General features: G+C 34.3%; 1 long non-coding RNA gene across 1 annotated transcript in view; it reads right to left on the bottom strand.

Moving 5' to 3' along the window:
• Window positions 1–258: 258 nt before the first annotated feature.
• Window positions 259–20,725, bottom strand: part of LOC131804524 (uncharacterized) — a 334,193-nt gene continuing 313,726 nt past the window's right edge. Inside the window, exon 6 of the long non-coding RNA XR_009343156.1 lies at window positions 259–377. This is a non-coding gene — a long non-coding RNA (uncharacterized LOC131804524). The remainder of the gene's footprint in view (window positions 378–20,725) is intronic.

Genomic DNA, 20,725 nt, shown 5'->3' with positions numbered 1-20,725 from the left:
TAATAAGTTCTTAAGCAAGGCTCTACAAGAATATTCAGATATATCACTTCGAGAGACGATAAAAAGTACTATAGCAAGACTCTACAAGGATATGCAAGCATACCAATTGAGTACTTTAGTGAGGATCTACAATGATATGCGAGAATTCTTTATACGCCATGTGGTCTTGTTACGATTGACGAATTTTAAAATACTCAGCTTATATTGTTTTATGTAGTCTTCAATTCCGGTTTGAATACCATGTTTACTTACCTATTCCATAAAGTTGTTTGAGTTTGAAAATATAGTAGTACTATCCTCTTGATGTCTTTTACATGTCTTTGATATTTACAGTTGAGTCGCTGGCATCTCACTTTAGGGCAATAACATCATGAATCCTAAAAATAATAAGATTAACAAATTGATCAAAGTCAAAGCACTTTTTAAATACACATTTTGAAAGTCATAAGTTAAAAAATAAGTTAAAAAACCACTGTACTGGGATAAAAATTGAATTGTAGCATACTAAACTTGAAACACCGACATAGTCGGAGCGGTGGTCCGCCCCATCCAAAATGTTTATCTTCAATTATTTTCTAAAAATGTTTATAGACGTAACTATTACTCCACTGTCCCAATGATTTTTATACCCTACAACACTATGTGTTGGGGATATTATAAGTTTGATTGGGCCAAAAATTATGTAACACCTCGAAATATTGATTTCCCACATAGGAAAGTATATATGGATCTTCCTATCTCCGTCCGTCCGTCTGTCCAAGTTAATTTGTAATCAAGCTACAGGTCGCAATTATGAACCGATCCTCACGAAATTGAAAATGGAGATGGGGTTAAGGTCAGAATAGAACCCTAATTCTTTTGGAGATTATCGCACAATATTTAGGGGTTAAAATGGACCAAAAACTGAAAAATGTCCTGATTTGCTCTATAGGCCACAATTATGAACCAAACGACGCGGGAATTTACATGGAGTTGGAGGTTAGACCTGGGAAGAAGCCTACCAATTCGGCCATCGGACAATATTTAGCGGGTAAAATAGACCCTAACTTTTATGTAAGTAAATAGGAAATTTTCATTAAACAGCGAATATTTTTAACCCCAGCCAAATCACAAATACATTAAAAGGTCACTCCTGACCATTAAAGTGATGCTGATAGCCAAGAAATCGGATATATAGCAAAATAGGAACAATATATATGTAAAAGAAAGATATCTTATTTATTCTGTTAAGTTAACTTATTAAGTTAAGAACCACTGGGTCGATTTTCACATTTATGTCATATTTTTAATCGCTTGCGATTTTTTTAATTTGACAATTTTTAATTGAAAATTTTCTAAATTTTTACACTCCTCAACACTACGTATTGAGGGTATTATATGTATATTGCAATTATCATCCAATCCTCACGAAATTTTGCATGGGGGTAGCGTTAGGGTCAGAATTAAAGCCTAGTGTTCTTTTATTGTTCTTCTATAGGGGTTCAAATGGACTAAAAAAATAAATATTTCTAATTTGTAGTCGCCACAAATTGAAAACTAATCGACACGGAATTACACATCAGAAGAATATTGACCAAATTCTACGAGTCTGGGCAGAGCTCCTTGACATCATTTCAAAACGAAACCTTCAAAATGGATTTGGATATAAGGAGACTTCGAACATATTGTAGTGTTGTAGGGTATCACATGGTCGGCCCCGCAACGCTATAGCTTTTGCTTACTTGTTTAAAAGCATTTTTGGTTACGTCGGTAACTCAGAGCCAATTATATTAAATTTTTCTATCTGTAATTCTGTGTTTTAACATTCGATTAATTAATTTTTATATATTCTATCAAATATAAACATGAAAGTTTATAAAATAAACCAAATTAAAAGAGCGCGTGTTTCTTCTTCAAAGCTAATGGATATAATTTGACTGGCGACCATGTTGGCGTATAAACAATATTATTTTTCAAATAGAATTCATACGCCACCATGTACAAGCATAAATTAGCAAGGTTTCAAAAATTCAATAAATATTCCAGTGAAATTTTCATTTTAATCATTTTTGGAAAATTTGACTAATTGATATTGGAAGACAGCCATTAAACAGATTAGGGTTGATAAGGTTAATGAAAACCCTACAAACGTGTCAATTTACGCTTTTCGTTCGTTAAGACGTCTTAAGTACGTTAACAGTTTCATCTTAGCAACAAATTGACATGTTAGTCAATCATTAATCCTCGTCTTTCCCCCTGCTTCTCTCACCCTTTCATTTTCTTCGTTTTGCATAAACAAAATGTATTAATCAATGCTGATGTGGCCCCCAACTCGCTTGGAGGAAATTGCGTGAAGAGATTGTGGGCGTCACTATTGACCACAAACTCTAAAATATTTAGACGTCCTTGTACAGACATTCGAAGAATTAAAGCAACATTGACTTGTTCGCAAGTATGCTGTGCCTGTCATTTGTTATGTCTGCAATTAATCACATACTATATGTATATAATTGACAGAGGCCACAGCATGTATTGGTAGATAAATGTATAAGGGTGGATAAGCGACGAAGAATGCCAAAACTGTAACGTTTAATATTCTAAGCGAAATTAGGGTGTAGCAAAAGATACAGTTTCGTAATCATTAAAAAAGTCTCTAGTTTGTAAGGCTTACTGTTCCATAAAATTTATAAATATTTTTTTTTTATAATTTCGACTGCTTTCATGTTATATTTATTTATGTTGTTGCAACAGTGTCAATACATTAATTTGGCTACAAGTTGGCTGCTTCACATGTAATAAAAGTGGTTTGAATGTCAATCGATTGTTTTAATTTATTTCTACACCCTTGACATGTTTGATCGCCGTCTGGAGTGGTTGACAGCAAACAAACTTAATATGTACCCAACATACCAAACTTCAGCTCAATACCATAGTACAACAATAAGCTAACCCAACATACCAAAAATACAATGCAGCTTGAGAATAATATTATAAAAATATAATTTTTCAACAATGCTTGAGAAACACTTATGTTCCACAAACTTTTCTCAAATCTGTCCTTTGTTGACAAATTAGTTTTGATTTTTTGTGAAAATTGTCAGCAAAAAATTGTTTTCTTTGGTAAAAAGCAAAATCACGCGAATTTAGGACCCATTTCTGGACCAAGGTATGGATGAATAATAATTCCTGGAATCTGTGATATATATTATTTCAATCCCATTTCAGATTGGAGGCATCAAAGAAGTTGCAGGAATTCAATAGATGTGTAGTTTTTGTGGTAGACTAAAGGAGAAGAAAGCGTCAGGGTATCAACGCCACATAAGGCAGTGACTACTGGGATGTCCATCAAGAAAAAAAATGTGTAAAATGAATAAAAAATAATATTTTATACTATTACAAAAAAAAGCTTAATATAAAATTATGTTCGTCAGCTTATTCTACAATTTTAATTATAAGCTTATAAATAAAGGTTCCATTTCGATTATTCTATACTTGTTACACAAAGATTTTTCAAGGTTTTCTCAAGATTTTCTCAAGCTTAAGGCTAATGTTAATAAGCTTATTGTAATATTATTCTCAAGCCATTTTGGTATGTTGGGAAGGTAGAGCTCCCAGCTGATTACAATTTTTTCTAAGTGTGCCCGACTTCTGCAAATTTTGTGTATGTATTTGTTGTTTTGAAAAATAAAAAAAAAAATATTTTCAATATCAATGATTGGAAGAAACTTAAATTGCGGGACGAGCATTAATAATATTAACTAGACTAGCATTGAAATTGAAAGATTGAACACTTAGGATCATATTTTTTAGAGAACATCCGGGCATTTCATTCATCTTTCGCGCTATTTGACTCTTTTTAGAAGTGAACAAAAAATACCAAATAAATGAAAACATCTTGTTGCCCATGATTTTGAAAAATTCTGACTGGAATCGAGCATAGCCTCAGGGCTGTATTTCTGTAGTTCTACGAAACTGTTCTACCTCCCTACTGTACCATGCTCAATACCTTCACATGTTACTTTTTCTTTTGTAACCAAGTAAAAAATATTGTCTCGATTTTTTTCCAAGGAGTTAAGCTGCTAAATATATTTTAATATCAAATAAAACATAACGAGTTTGAATCATGCCATTCGAAACGTTTTGAATTAAAATCCTTATAAATAAAATATCACCATGTATACCGGTTTTTTACGAGGTCAACACCAAGATAATTTCCTTCCAGAAGCAATCCTTCCATTTAAGCAATCCTTTTGAAAATGTGGCTTAAATCTTAAAATGTACCAGTATCGGAATGCGGATATGGAGCACATATTGCCAAATAACACATTTATGAAAATTCAATGGACCAATATTGATGGTGTTAGGGTCCACTCTAAATCAAAATTTTGTGTTGCCAGCCGACAGAAAAATAAATTCTTGCCTAAATACACCTAATGTCAGGAGATACCTTTATAGTAAATCGTGGACCTTTTTAATACCAGAACAAAAAACAATACTAGGATAAAAAAACAAACTTAGCATACTGAAATAAAGGCACCGATATAGCACGTAGGGCAACCATGTCCCTCCGAAATGCTGTTCAGAATTTTTCTAAAAATGTTGTTTGAAAAGCTAATATTTTAAACTACGTCGGTGGTCATTTTAAAGTATGGAATTCTTCCTCTTTTAAAACTGATCACAAATTATAGCTAAAATCCCCGAAATGTCAATATTAAAGGAGTTATGGCCATTTTAAAGTATGCTATTTTTCCTCTTTTAAAAACTGAAGACAAATTTTAATTAAAAACTCCGAAATGTTAATATTAAAGGAGTTATGGCCACTTTAAAATATGTTATTTTTCCTCTTTTAAAAATTGATCACAAATTATAGCTAAAAACCCCGAAATGTCAATATTAAAGGAGTTATGGTCATTTGAAAGTATGCTATTTTTCCTCTTTTAAGAATTGATCACAAATTATAGCTAAAAACCCCGAAATGTCAATATTAAAGGAGTTATGGCCATTTTAAAGTATGCTATTTTTCCTCTTCTAAAAATTGATCACAAATTATAGCTAAAAACCCCGAAATGTCAATATTAAAGGAGTTATGGCCATTTTAAAGTATGATATTTTTCCTCTTTTAAAAACTGATCACAATTTATAGCTAAACCTCCGAATTGTCTGAAAATGACGTAAGTTTCTTCGCAGATAACTCAAGAACGGCTGGACTAATTTTGTCATTTCGATTCCAATTCGGATAGCCTCAAATGTAGTTGAACCCGCTCCACCACTCTTCGGATGTACAAAATTCCCAAAAGCGTTAACTTTAAAATTTACAAGGATATTAAAAAATTCCCAGCCGATAGAATTGCACTTTAAAATACGCTTCTTAATTTCCAAAATGTTTCGAGTTGAGAAGATGTGTACACATCCATACATTCACACATATGTACGAACGTCAACATTTCTCTTTGTTTTCAACAAAGTAATGTTGTTGACTTTGGTGTCTTCGTTCTTTTTGGATTATATTTCAATTACACACATTCCATTTCATTTCTTTCCATTCCATTCCCTGCGATGGCATTACTTTTCGTTACATTCCCAAAATGCTAATAAAACATCTTTTTGCAACATTAGTTGTATGTGTGTGTGTGTGCGGAATGTGTGTTTATGTGTGTGTGCGTGTATGTATGTGTTGTCATTTTGGCTGAAAGAGCTGCAACTTATGTGAAATGTTCCTCTGTTCAATGTATCTGTAGAAATTCCGAAAGGAAGAATCCGTTGTGTCTTAGTTTCAGTGAACAAGCAAACACACACACACTCACACACATCCGACATCCATGCGAGGAGTCAACAAAAACACATAAATAAAATGACAAGTGAAACCATGTGGGTATCATAAAAAGTGGCATTTACCTAAATGTTCTTCAGAGTTGCAGAGGCACACAGGCATGCCCATAAAACATACATTGACACATCCACCCATGCAACCAACACCCACGACCATCCAACAGCCACTTACTCAAGAACAGAAAATGGAGAATTTGTGAAATTTGAAGAATTTAAACGATTGTTTTTTTAGCGCACAATCTAATCTGTCTTGCGATGACACGTCGTTCAGAGTAGTGGGTTGTAAAGTTTGTGTTACAGTTGTGAGAAGAAGTAAAATATTGTGACAAATGGAACATTTTGGAGATTTTCCTTAAAATATTTTTAGACAAAAATTCATTTTTGTATTTTAAGTAAATTATACAAAATTTAAAAATAATAAAATAGATATTTTGATAATCAGATGAGATTAGATATGAATTTATTATTGAATTTCAGTTTTTATTTTATTAACAAGTGTAATGATTTTATATGCATTAAAATTTTTTAATTTGGTTTAAAAAAAATATATAAAAAATTCGAAAATTAAAAGAAACGTAACTATTGTAATACTTTAATGCGTGAACAAACAAAGAGTTCGTTCTACCAACATATGAACATGACAGGAACAGCTGACCATGAGAAAAACAGAAACATGCTAAATTTAGTCCGCATACACGAACGGTTTGTCCTTCGGATTTATTAATTTCATAGCAAATGCCAGATGCACCAAAAGGTCTCCGAAAATCCGAATTTTAAGGTTACGAAAAGTTCTAAAATCGTACTAAACCACTAAAGCGGCACCATTTGGTATTATGTGAACGGGTAGAGCTAAATACTTCATTTGGTATGAGAATCAAGGTAGAAAAGTTAGTTGGATATATAGAGATGGATTTGGAAATGAAAACAAAGTGTGCGAGCTGTACTAAATGAATGAATGAATGAAATATTGAGATTTGCAAAGTCTGAATAGAATCGGATGTTAACTTCGTGTTTTATGAGCTTCATGAATATTCCAAATTTTGATCCTTTGTGGGGAGGTACCGGAAGGAGAGGGCCGATATATCCCAATTCCACACCAGACCTTGGGTTAATTTAACTAGTGTAATGTGTGTAAATAGAAGAGAAACGTATGCTTATTTCGGATTATATGATACGTTTTGGTTATTCAAAACGTTGACCCTTTGTGGGGGAGGTTTTACAAGGAATGGTCCGATCTCTATCATTTTTATAACAGATCTTGTGTTTATGGAAACATTGAGATGTGCCTAGTATGAATGGAATCGCATTTAAATTTTGCGTTTTAGGAGCTATATGGATATTCAAAAGTTTGGCCCAGTGTGGAGGAGGTGCCAGATAGCATGGAACGATATATCCTATCTTCACAGCAGATTTTGTGTTAGTAGAAATAATGGAATGTGTGAAATATGAAGAAAACTGGGTGCATATTTTAGATTTTATGATCGTATCGGCTATTCACAATTTTGAACCTTTGTGAGGGAGGTACAAGAAGGAGTGGACCGACATATTCCATCTACACACCAGACCTTGGGTTAATATTGTGATGTGTGCAATTTGAAGATAATCGGACCATTACATTACGTTTTAAATGAGTTTAAATTATTTAAAAATTTGACCCTTTGTGGGTGAGGTACCAGAAGGAGCGGACTGATATTGTCCATTTTCTCACCTGACCTAGCTCTGACGCAAATATTAGAATTCGCAAAGTTGGGGCAAATTCGGATTATTCTTTATCTTTCTGTGCAGTAAATTATTTTCTTTGACAATGTTGACATTTAGTGTGGGAGGTACAAGAAGGAATGGACCGATATTGCCCATCCCCGAACTCGGTGTAAGTTTGACAATAATATTAGGATGTACCATGTTTGGATCAAATCCGATACTCCCTATCAGAGTTATCGTACGCGCCAGCTAGACAGACAGACGGACATTGCAAGATCGACTCCAAATGTTCTGAGACGAATTTGGTCCAAAAAGACCTAGGGTCTAAACCCGTTTTTGTCGACAAGGCACGTTTTAGCAAATGATATATACCCTATGTAGCCATAAGGCTGAGGGTATAAAAATGTTGTCAAATTGAACATATTGTGCATTTTGAGTACTAGGCCTAACACGAACTTTTAGAGCGAATCGAAACTTTAAGGTGGACTGTCGCTGAATAATTAGAGGGTACTCGCTAGTATTACATACACATAACAAACATTTTAAATCTCAATATTCCTATTCCGCAACTCTGACTATAATCATTTGAGTACAATATCCTTTTTGGGAACGGAACGTGTACAATTTTATTTTATAATTTGTATCGTAATCAATCTTATTTTTCGGTGTTGTTCCTCCTCTATCCTTCCAAATATTTTATAATTTCCTAAATTTAAAACAAATTAAGTACGATTTTGCCTACTTCCCCAGTTTCTATGAAAAACCAAGGCGTAAAGAACAAAATTTCATAATTGATTGATTCAAATGAAGCAGATGTTAATGATATAAACAGCTCACAGAATATCGCTTCATCATCATCATCATCGCCATGGTGAAAATTTTGATATTACAAATAGAGAGGGCAAAAAGTCATAGTGCCTCCTTGATTGCAATTTAAGAGGGCTCTCTTTATAAAATAGTCGCCTTCAATCACTTTTTCTATTTCCAAAAAAAGTGTTTGACATTAGAATATAAATTATGACAGGCTTCTTTGGAAAATATTACACAGCCTTGACCCCAGCGACGGCAACAGTTGGTTGGTTTGGGGTGCTACAGCTCTGAATTGAATGGCATGGTATCAAACTGTTTTTCGTTTTTTTTTCTCCTTTTGGCTTTATGAAAAACAGTTCAACGCGCATACAAATTCATTACAAATGCAAATAAGTAATTTCCCTTCCATGGCCGGGTGTTTGAGTTTCGTTTATTTTTACTTTCATCCAGCCAAAGCGATTTGCTCAAAAGTCCCAGACAACATTTTCTTCTGTTTATTTCTTGTGTGTATCTCGTTCTATGTTTGCCAAAGAATTGTTTGGGTACGTACGGAACATACATCCGTACTTACACATAAAGCCATTAGGCTGGCTGGGTGCTCGTTGAAGTGTTGCTGATGTTGCTTACATCCCACCAAATCAGCTGCTACGTTTAGGCTCATTGATAGTCATCGCTCATCCAATAAAGATGACATCGACTAGGAGGACTGGATTAAATTGAGCATAATTTGTAATTTGCTTTAATTGTGTACAGAAGCCATTACCAAGTGCAAAAAGAAATTTGCCGGGGGCGGCTGAGGTGGGTGGGTGTTGCCGACAAACACACAAAATGACTTTTAAATTGAAGACGTTTCAATTGAATTAAAAAATCCACACCAGTCATAATTCGAATGTTTTCCCTCAAAAAAAAAAAAAAAATAATCGTAGAAAAATGTTCTACAAATATTTGGAGATGGAATGGCAAATGTTCAATGGTCATTTAAAATTCCACGGAAAAATCAATTAGGGATTGATAAGTCCACCTGAATCGAACGTAAGTGTGACTGCCTTGTAGAGGAGTCCTCTAGGTGGTACATTAAAATATTAGTCGATTATCCATAATTTTTTACATTTTTTTAGAGTAGTCATGAATAGAAGTTTTTGGGCCCGTCCATGGCCCTATGGGCTAGGTTACTGTGTTAATTGAATATAAATAAAAAAATAAATTTTTTTGACTGAAATAGCATCAAATTTCGGAATAAGTTTAGATTTGTTCGAATTGGTCATCTTTGGCACGAATTATGACCTTCAAGCGGCCAATGAAACCGTGACACGCTGCCCGAATGTTGTTCTGCAGTATTTTGGCCCATTCCCGGCGAAGCGCTTGCTTGACGTGATCGACACTTTGGTATTTTTTAGTGCCAATTTTGCTTTCCAAAATACTCCAATAGCCAGCGGATTGGTATCCGGATATTTTGGTGGACATTGTGTGCTGGAAATGAAGCGAGGAACCTCATTTGCAACCATTCTTGGGTGGCGCGTGCAGAGTGTGATATTGCTGAGTCCTATTGGAATGTCCACGGTCCGCGGCCAAAATATTTGCGTGTCCAAGGCTTTAGTACACCCTCCAGAATATTTTCACCATAAATACGGCATTTATTCTGATAATACGAGCGGAAAGCGACCATCAGCTGCTATAGCGGCCCACACCATCACAATGGCCGGTGTTTGAGTTCCGGTGGCCAACAAAAGGTGCACATTTTCAGCAGACCTCTTTGGCAAGTAAACGCGATCATTTGGTTTGTTTACCAACTGCTGGACAAGGAATGTTTTCTCATCGGAGAAAATCAAATTCGGCAGTTCAACACTTTCGACCAAGCGAAGCAACTCTTTAGCTCTTTTAAATCTATTTTCTTTCTGTTGCGGTGTAAGTTCTTGAACTTTTTGGAATTTCAATGGCTTTACCCCGAGCTCATTTTTCAATATTTGTCGAATGGAATATTGCGATATGTTCAGCTCACGAGCCATTTTTGGCCACTGCGAAGCGGGTTTCGTTCAAGTCGCTTCTTTACTTTTCAAACAATTTCTGCTGATATTGCTGTTTTCTTCCGTCCTAACACAAAAGATTTACTCGCATTTAAATGTTGGAGTGCTCTAACGATAGCCACCTGTGGTTTTCCAGCCAAATATAAAGAAATAACACTATCACGCTTGAATTCCATCACGACTAACTTTTTTCTGGAAAATTCTCACCAAAATGCTTCTGTACGCTTGTCAACAATGTGATGAGCTGTCACAGGAATAATTTTAACAGCTTTCGGACGAGTGGCTTAGAAATGACAGCAGTCTGAAGTTGGTTGCAGTTTTTTTCATCTCACCCTGTATGTGTAAAAATATCACTTGACATATTTTCATTAGGAGGATACCAGGATTTTTGTCAGGAGATCCTGACAAAATCCACGATTATGGTCCAGGAAGACTTTGTACCATTTTTGGTACCAATGTTTAATTAAGATATAATGATTTTTTTCAAGGGTTTTATAATCGAAGTTATGCTTACAAGACGGCAACTTCAATAAATATACTTATGTGTCCTATTTTCTGTACCAACGATTCTGGATGTACGAGGGCAGTTCGGAAACTTCTTAGCCTAACACAAAGAGCGCGGTATAAAGTGAAAAAAGTTAAGTGCTTTGGAAACTTCCATCTCTGCTATTAAGACATGTTAAATTTTGTTTCGATCTGGCAACTCCTTCATATAGAAACAGAAAAAGTGCTGCTTTATATTCAATAGTAAAAACTTGGGTTGCTGAATTTAAACGTGGTCGTACAAGCATTGAAGATGAACCACGTAGCACGTAGTGGGCGTCCAAAAACAGCATCAGCAACAAAAATTGTAGCTCCCAGTGACTTTTACTTGTTCCCAAACCTAAAAAATAATCCTTGCTGGCAAGCGTTTTACCTCAAATGAAGATGCAATTACAGCTGTAAAACACTATTTTGAAGACCTGAGGTAAACTATTGTAATCAAGAGATAGAATTGGTAGAAGATTTAGATATTATATTGAACAAGTAAGCAAAGGCTATAGTCGTGCGGGGCCGACCATGTAATACCCTACAACATTACAATATGTTCGAAGTTTCCTTATATCCAAATCCATTTTTGAAGGTTTCGTTTTGAAATAATATCAAGGAGCTCTGCCCCGACTCAGAGAATTTGGCCAATATTCACGTACTCCGTCGTGTTGTATTCAAAACAATTTCACACGAAATGGTCATCCAAAATGCTAGACTTCTTCCCTGTCCTTAACTCTCTTCTGATGCGAAATTCCGTGTCGACTAGTTTTCAATTTGTGGCGACCACAAATTAGAAAATTTTAATTTTTTTAGTTCATTTGAGCCTCTATAGAAGAACAATAGAAAAACACTAGGCTTTAAGATTTCGTGAGGATCGGACGATAATTGCAATATACATATAATACACTCAAAGCGTAGTGTTGAGGAGTGTAAAAATTTAGAATATTTTCAATTCAAAATTGTAAGTCAAATTGAACAAATCGCATGCGATAAAAAATATGACATAAATTGAAAAAAAACGGAACAAAAGATATTCGCTCATATATTGGTAGGTTTTTTCCGCGATTTTCTTAGATTTTATCCTTTTCTGGCAGAGACCATTCAGAATTGAGGGGAATTGTGAAAATCGACCCAGCGGTTCTTGACTTATGAGCAGAATAAATAAGATCTCTATCTTTTAAATATATATTGTTCCTATATTGTTATATATCCGATTTCTTGGCTAACAGCATCTCTTTAATGGTCAGGAGTGACCTTTTAATGTAGTTGTGATTTGGCTGGGGTTAAAAATATTCGCGGTTTAATGGAAATTTCCTATTTACTTTCATAAAAGTTAGGGTCCGCTAAATTACCCGCTAAATATTGTCCGATGGCCGCCCAAATTGGTAGGCTTCTGCCCAGGTCGAACCTCTAACTCCATGTACATTCCCGTGTCGTTTGGTTCATAATTGTGACCTATAGAGCAACTGCAAAATTAGGAAATTTTTCAGTTTTTGGTCCATTTTAACCCCTTCTATTCTGACCTTAACCCCACCTCCATTTTCAATTTCGTGAGGATCGGTTCATAATTGCGACCTGCAGCTTGATCACAAATTAACATGGAAATTAACATGGACGGACAGCCGGACGGACGGACATACATAGCTAGATCGACACAGCTCGGCGAGATAGGAAGATCCATATATACTTTCCTATGTGAGAAATCAATATTTCGAGGTGTTACATAATTTTTGGCCCAATCAAACTTATAATACCCCCAACACATAGTGTTGTAGGGTATAAAAATAATAATATTTTTGAAAAACTAACTATTATCTTTCATTGATAGGCTAAGAAGTTTCCGAACCGCCCTCGTAGTACATATCGATCAGCCCTACAAACGTACATGTCAAGATCGATTTCAAGTTTTCTTCCTAGAGCTTCATCAAAAAAAAAAAAAAAAAAAAAAAAAAAAACGGTCTTAAATTGTTATTTCAAGAGGGCACATTTTGCCCTTTTTTCTTGTTATATAACCTCAGTAACCATAAGGCTGATGTTACGGAAAACATTCTGAAATAATTCCCCTCCCTAGCTATCTCACCAAATAAACTCAATTGTTGCCATTTGTGTCATATTCTCCGACTTAACAAATTAAATCCTATTTTCTGTTTTGTTCATCACACACACAGCACAATACACAATTATTGTCTTTAATTTGATATTATTGTTGTTATTATTATTTTCATTTTTATTATTTTTTTGCTACAGTTGATATATTGTTTTAAATGCTAACAAATGCATATAACGAGTATAAATATTTATATTAAATTAAAATGCACATAAATAAATTATGTTGAAATGAGTGCATATGTGACAATAGTTTGTGCGAACAATTAAGTAATTTATAAATTATAAAAAGCCACAATGTCAACTATTTACAATTCATGGCTGTGGTGTCGTGGTGGTGGTGGTATATATGTGTGGAGCCACTCACCAATGGCAGCGAACGGCAGTAGCACAAAATAGTTTACATGTAGCGGTGTTAGTAATGCGAATACAATTGTGGAGGTTATGAAAATATTATTATTTTGTTTTTTTGGTGGAAAATGCTAAAACGAATTGCAGTTATCAAATTGTTGTGTTCAAAAAAAGAATAATAATAATGTGGGCAGGCTTTTAAAATTGTTCAAGGCAAATCATTATGGCTTTATATAATTTTATTGCGTAATATTTCACACCATAAAATCAGATTTATTCAGCTAATAAAATTCTTGTTCAAGAATCTGGAATTTTTAAAAATATTTTCAAATATTTCCTTTATAAATTGTAAGTTATCAAAAATATTTCAAAAGAATTTCTTAGCCATTAATCGTGGATTTAAAAAAAAAAATATTTGCTAAGGTAAGTGTACCAGTAGTCGGCACTTTTAGGATTTTCACGTTTTTAATCGCTCACCATTCTGAGTGGAACTTTTCAATTATTACAAAGTTAATTTATTCAGATTCGAGATTTTGTATAGTTATTGCAATAACAAATAAAGTTTTAATAACTTTGTATTAAATTTCATAAATTTGTAGTTTTATTAAAACAAGGCTTTTTTGCCAGTAGTCGGCACCACTTACCAATTGTCGGTATGGCATTTTCCGAATGGAATATTGCGATATGTCCAGCTCACGAGCCATTTTTCGGCCACTGCGACACGGGTTTCGATCGAGTCGCTTCTTTACTTTCGAACGAACCACTTCTGCTGATGTTTTCTGTTTTCTTTCGTCCACTTCCTCGACTTCGATCTCCGCTACCAGTATCACGGTAACGAGCGATGGTACGAGACACAAAAGATTTATTCACATTTAAATGCTGGAGTGCTCTAACGATAGCCACTTGTGGTTTTCCAGCCAAATATAAAGAAATTCTACTATCACGCTTGAATTCCATCACGAATAACTTTTTTCTGGAAAATTCTCACTAAAATGCTTCTATACGCAACATAATGAGCTGTCACTGGAATAATTTTAACAGCTGTCGGACAAATGGCTTAGAAATGACAGCAGTCTGAAGTTGGTTGCAGTTTTTTCATTCTACCCTGTAAATGTTCGAAAATGGAATACTTCGGTTGACTATATCTGTTAACTCACGCACATTTGAACATTTTCTAAAAATTGTCTCAAATCTCATATATTATAAAGGAAGTAACCAATATAGTACAAACCTGGCACATCACAGTATCTATATTATATTTATTTACGTCAGATACGAAATGGACAATATTGACTCATACCTTCGTAACCTACTCCATAGAGAATCAACAATTTAAAAAATCATAACGGATGTCAAACTAGATTTAAATCATCTATAATTGGCTGAGGGTATACATCTGCTGGCAAAACCGACTGATACTTTTTAAATAGTTTTTTATACCCTCCACCATACTATGGAGGGTATATTAATTTTGTCATTCCGTTTGTAACTCTCCGAAATACTCATGTCAGACCCAACAAAGTATATATATTCTTGATCAGCGTAAAATTCTAAGACGATTTAACCATGTGCGTTTGTCTACATGTCTGTCTGTGTGTCTGTTGTAATCACACATGTATATTTTGCCAGTAGGCAGGTTAAGTTCATAAATGGGCCATGTAGGTCCAAGATGTCATATAGCCCACATATAACGGTACCTCCCGATATTCGGCATTTTGATGATTTTAGCGACATTATTCACCGGAATTGTTTCAAATTTAGCATTTGAAGTTCGTAATGGATACTACAGCCTAAGACAGAAAATTATCTGTGCAGGTACACGTCTTCGTATAGCCCCCATATACCGTACCTCCCGATATTCGATATTTAGATGATTTTAGCGACATTATTTATCGGGATTGTTTCAAATTTCGCATGTGAAGTTCGAAATGAATACTTCAGCCCATGCCAGAAAATTGTCTGTGCAGGTCCACGTCTTCGTATAGCCCCCATATAACAGTACCCCCTATATTCGGTATTTTGATGATTTTAGCTACATTATAAACATATTTTTCTTCAAGTTTCGCATTTAAATATTGTAATAACTTATGACAAAAGTTGTCTATGCAGGTCCACGTTGTCGTATAGGCATTCGGTATTTTTAAGATTTTAACAGAATTTTCAATGGATTTAATTTTTTTTTTTTTTTTTTTTTTTGGAAATTGCCAAATTTTGTATTAAATGGTGGAGGGTATTAAAAGTTCGGCCCGGCCGAACTAACAGCTTTTTTTCTTTTTTTTTAATTCTGTCATCCACTTATAGTGAATTTTCAAAATTTTATTAAGGTCCTTATGCCTAAAAACTTCCACAGTGGAATTAGTAAAGCCAACATCTCCCTCTTTAATATCTTTGAATTCTCTTAACATATTATCCTCAAGCTAAGTCACATGCCCCCAGATTGAATTCTAATATGTTTGAAAATGAATCTGTAAAGCTTCAAAATCTTGCTTCGTTTGTCAAACAAGGCATCTGTCCTTAGTTCAAATCATTGTTGAGTTGTTGTTGTTTTCCATAAGATTTCCCTGATTCACATTCAATCCTGGGCAATACAAGTAAATGTCCTTGCGTCAGTGTACACAAATTTTCAATTACCAACAAATCAAACTGTCTGATAGACAGTCAGTTTGATGGCTAAAAAGGCAACAACCAGCATATTTTCCTGCTTGTCGACTCTTGTGTAGCCAACAGGTTCAAATTTAAGTCAGTCAGAGGTTTGTGTTGCGTTTGTTTGTGCTTGAAGTAGACATGACCTAAATGTGTAATAGGATGAATGGCGGTAATGTGATTTGATGTGTTTCGGCTTGAAGAGTAAATTGGAAGAGAAGTCTTGAATGAGATGTGGTTTTGATTGAATACAAAATATGGTGGCGAGAATTTGATTTATATTTTGGAAGCGAAAATAGTATTTCTTTGGAAGAGAATGGAGATGGTGATACCTATCCATGAGAGAACATTTACTGCTTCTTTACGCCCTATACCTCAAAATAGACAACACCGTGAATTCAGCTATCAAAAAATATTTCCCCACCAAACCTAACCCATAAATGTTTCCTTGAAATTTTAAATTTCACGATTATTTCGGATATATACATATTTTTAAACATCTTTTCTCACGCGATACAGCCCAATATTCACATTTGTATTTGCCTGCGAAAATTGTATTTACAGTTCGCTCATTCATCCAACATGTTGTTGTTCTTTCTTTCCGAAATCAAATCGGCTCGATTGATTTCCTTCAATATTTACATTTAGCCGTGTCCCAGTCTCAGTCTCTATCGTTAATTTGAAAATTTCTGGAGCATAAAATTGTAGTATTTCAAGAGACCGTTACATGAGCTGGCATTTTAATTTCTAAAAGGTCGGTTGAATATCCATCGACAACTTTTTACAATAATTTATTCAAGGCTAGACACAATTCAATTTGAAGGGTGGTGAAATGATGAAAGGAAAATATCTGTTGATTTGATGATTATTTTAAATCTAAACGAAATATTTTTAAATATATTTTGAAAGGGATTCAACTGAAAGTCATTGGGTTTGTTTGTTTTGAAATAACTTATGTTAACAAGTCATGTTGCTGTTGCAGAAGGAACCCTTTATACTCTTTAATAAGAAAACTTATAAACACATCTACAAGGTCGAAACAAGTTTCATTATTTGAAAGGTCTAAAAATCTATAACGATATCCTTTTCAGGAAATTTTGAGTCTGTGTGGAGATGTCGGTATATCTGTCTGGTCTACACGAAGGCTTTCAAAAGGAGTATCTGGTTTGGTCACAAATTTTTATGTCCCATATAATTTTCCACAAACTTATATCGAATTCGAAACTGGACCATCCCACCACCACGTATATGTATAAAGCGGCTTCTCGTACTTTCCCCTCTAGAAGTCAATCTTTATAAAAGACATTCAAGTAAGTTACACTATTTATAGCTCAAGAACGGCGATATGACTGAAAATTGTATTAAGGTAGCTAGGTGGCGGACATAGGCTACCACCGATCGCCTTGGTAGACTTTATACGGCCTCTTCGGATTAGAAAGAGCCTTACCAGTAGAAAATTTTTCGTATAAACGCTTAATGGTGTTTTTAGAAGGCGCACTTCTCACATTTTTTAATGTTTTAAAAGCACGTTGAGTTTTCACAATTGACATCAATTGGCACAATTGACTATTTCAGAGCGCTCGCGTGGCTTGTATTGGTTCATGGTAAAAATCTGCTTGGACTGACGCTTCAAACGCGGTATGGCATTAAGCGATGTGACATCTCTGTCAAAAGTTATGGCGTTGCCAGATGGGTCCGTCGAATATGGGCAACCCTGTACTCCGTAACAACGAAACTCGGAGAAATGCATCAAATGTAACTCAGATATACAAAATTCTATAGAGATCGGCTCAGATTTGGATATAGCTCCCATATGTACTCGATTTCGAGATTATTGTTTTCCAAATTGTTAATATAAGCCCTAATTGAATGTATATTGGCACATATGAACGAATTCAGCCTGGAAAAAATGTACCAAATTTGGTGAAAATCGGTTAAAATGTTGATTTTAGTCCCATATATATAAAGCCCGCCCAACCTTGACCCTTTGATCCATAAACACATATTTTAAAAGGCCCCCTCGTGCATTTTCTAAGAATATTCTCCTCTTCTTGCAAATAATAAAAACTATACTCCTTGAACTTTTTTATAAGGATCTAGAAAGTGCCTCCTACTTCGTGTTCGTGTGTCAGGCCTTATTAGTACTCGAAATACACAATTTGTTTAGTTTGACTAAAATTTTAATCAAAACTTCATACTTCTTTCTTACTTTTCAGACTTTTAAGGCTTTATATTATACGTTTAATGTTTAAAGTTTACACCTAAAAGATTTCAAAATCTCTCGTTTTGAAGTTTACCGGGGAGGATATAAATAAAACTATTGCACAATGAATCCACATCCAATTTTTCTATCCAAAACTATTTCAACATCTCCATATATAAAACCTAGAAAACCAACAGTGACCATCGTCATTTCTTCACTTAATACCAAATGTTGTAACATTTAGTAGGCATATCCAAAACAATCTCCATCTATCCATACTGACATCAACGTTGATCCAAATTATAGCACGCATTTTCAAAACAATCCCCATATCTCAGCACCAGATACCAAGAAAGATCTCAATATTAATTTTTGGGATTTTATATATATTCCTTTACCCAAAAACCAAATTTGGTACTATTAAGTACTTTTTGTAAAATTATAGTTTACATTTCACAAAATAACTCCATATCTAAATTGTTGATACCAACAGAGACCTCAATATCAAATATCGAGATTCCAGCCCTATCTGTTCACCCAATACTAAATTTAGTAATTTTCGTACAAATATGGAACTCATTTCCAAGCCACTGCCAAATCTCAAACACGGATACCATCGGTGTATAAATATGAAATTTCAAAATTGTATCTCTATATCTGCACCCAATACCAAATATAGTTTTCGAATATAGTATTACCAGACTACTCATGAACCGCGATCCTAACGCCAAATTTCAGATTTTACCCTTAACCAAACTGTTCCAAACCACCTTCACTTTTCAAGCTTACTTTCAAACGAACCAGTTCTTCTATGCGTATGAGTAATATAAAATTTATGACATCACTCATACGTGCAGGAACTGGTGTACGGAACTATGAACTAGATTGACACAACTACAGGTCTATCCATTTTTAAGTTAAGTACCATTTTAGAACTTTTCGTAACTTTAAAGTTCGAAATTCGAAATACCCTTTGGTGCATCTATCCTGCACTCCATCAGTGACTCTCATTCAGAATTCTAGCTCGTTTCGTTTGTTTAATACAAAATATTCAGTTTTTATTACATATTCGTACCCTCGTGCAAGATTTTTAGATTCTAGCCTCAGCTGTTTCGGCGTTGATTCTCGATCAAACAGTCAGTAATTTCACTACTCTTTTATATATACAGATAGATCGTTGAAACTGATCCTTTCAGCAATAATTGCTTAATATTGGTTTCAAACAATTTTCCATATTAGAGGATATAAATTTACTATTTGTTACTATTTGTTATGTTCGGTACTTCACCAGTCTCAATTCCCATACGAATGGGCTTTAATTTAACAATTTTTCTTCATATTAATTGGAGATTTTTCATACGATAATATCAGGTTCATCCACAATTTGATTTTCACCCCATATAGTTTTGTTGGTGCATTTAGAAATGAATATTTGTCAAAATTAAAAAATAAATTAAAAATACCAAAGGTAAAATTTAACATGTAAGCAAAGGCTATAGCCGTGCGGGGCCGACCATGTGATACCCTACAATACTACAATATGTTAGAAGCCTTCTTATGTCCAAATCCATTTTGGAAGATTAGAAGAAATTATGTACGGCACACTACCCAAATGACCGGGGACATTTGCTCAATATTTGCACACTCTGTCGTGCTGTTAGCAGTTGTGGTCCTTTTCACAGCTAAATATTCCAATGATAATCCAAAATGCTAAACTTCTTAACTGTCCTTAATTCTCTTCTCATGCAAAATTTCATGTCGATTGGTTTCAATTGTGTGATCAGGATTTTTTTCTTTTTTAGGTTATTTGAACCCCTAAATATTTTCCGGACATCTTTGAAAACAATAGTCTGGCACTTCTGAGCCTAACCTACCCCTGTGGTTTTTTTTTTCGTGAGGATCGGACGATAATAATAACTCCAACCTGTGTTGTAAGGTGAAAAAATATTTTAAAATATACACTTCAATATTATAAGTTAAATTGAAAAATATCGCATGCGATAAAAAATATGAAAAAACAAAAAAATGTCACAAAATAGGGTAAGTGTACCAGTAGTCGGCACTTTTAGGATTATCGCGTTTTTAATCGCTCACCATTCTGAGTGGAACATTTCAATTATTACAAATTTAATTTATTCATATTCGAAATTTTGTATAGTTTTTGCAATATTAAATTTCATAAATTTGTAGTTTTATTAAAACAATGCTTTTTTGCCAGTAGTCGGCACCACTTGCCAATTGTCGGTATGGCATTTTCCAACAGGCGGCATACCAATTTTTTTGTAAGAATAATTAATAATAATAATAAATTAATTCATTAAAATATAATATTTTTGTTTAGTTAAACTGATTCGACGTCTTTATTGTACTTTTCTTAACAATATGAATTGTTGAGGACATTCATAGACAAAAATTTAATTTTTATTAGAATAATTCATCTTTTCTTAGCGAAATTCTGCACAAAGATAGCTGACAATATATTTGAAGTAAACAAAATACATTTAGATATAATAGTTTCATTTATTTGGGCTTACAAAAGAAAAGTGCC

This window comes from Musca domestica, unplaced genomic scaffold (assembly GCF_030504385.1).
Source record: "Musca domestica strain aabys unplaced genomic scaffold, Musca_domestica.polishedcontigs.V.1.1 45, whole genome shotgun sequence".
NCBI lineage: Eukaryota > Metazoa > Arthropoda > Insecta > Diptera > Muscidae > Musca > Musca domestica.
Note: the sequence above shows the minus strand (reverse complement) of the source record. Positions and strands in the feature narration are given on the sequence as shown.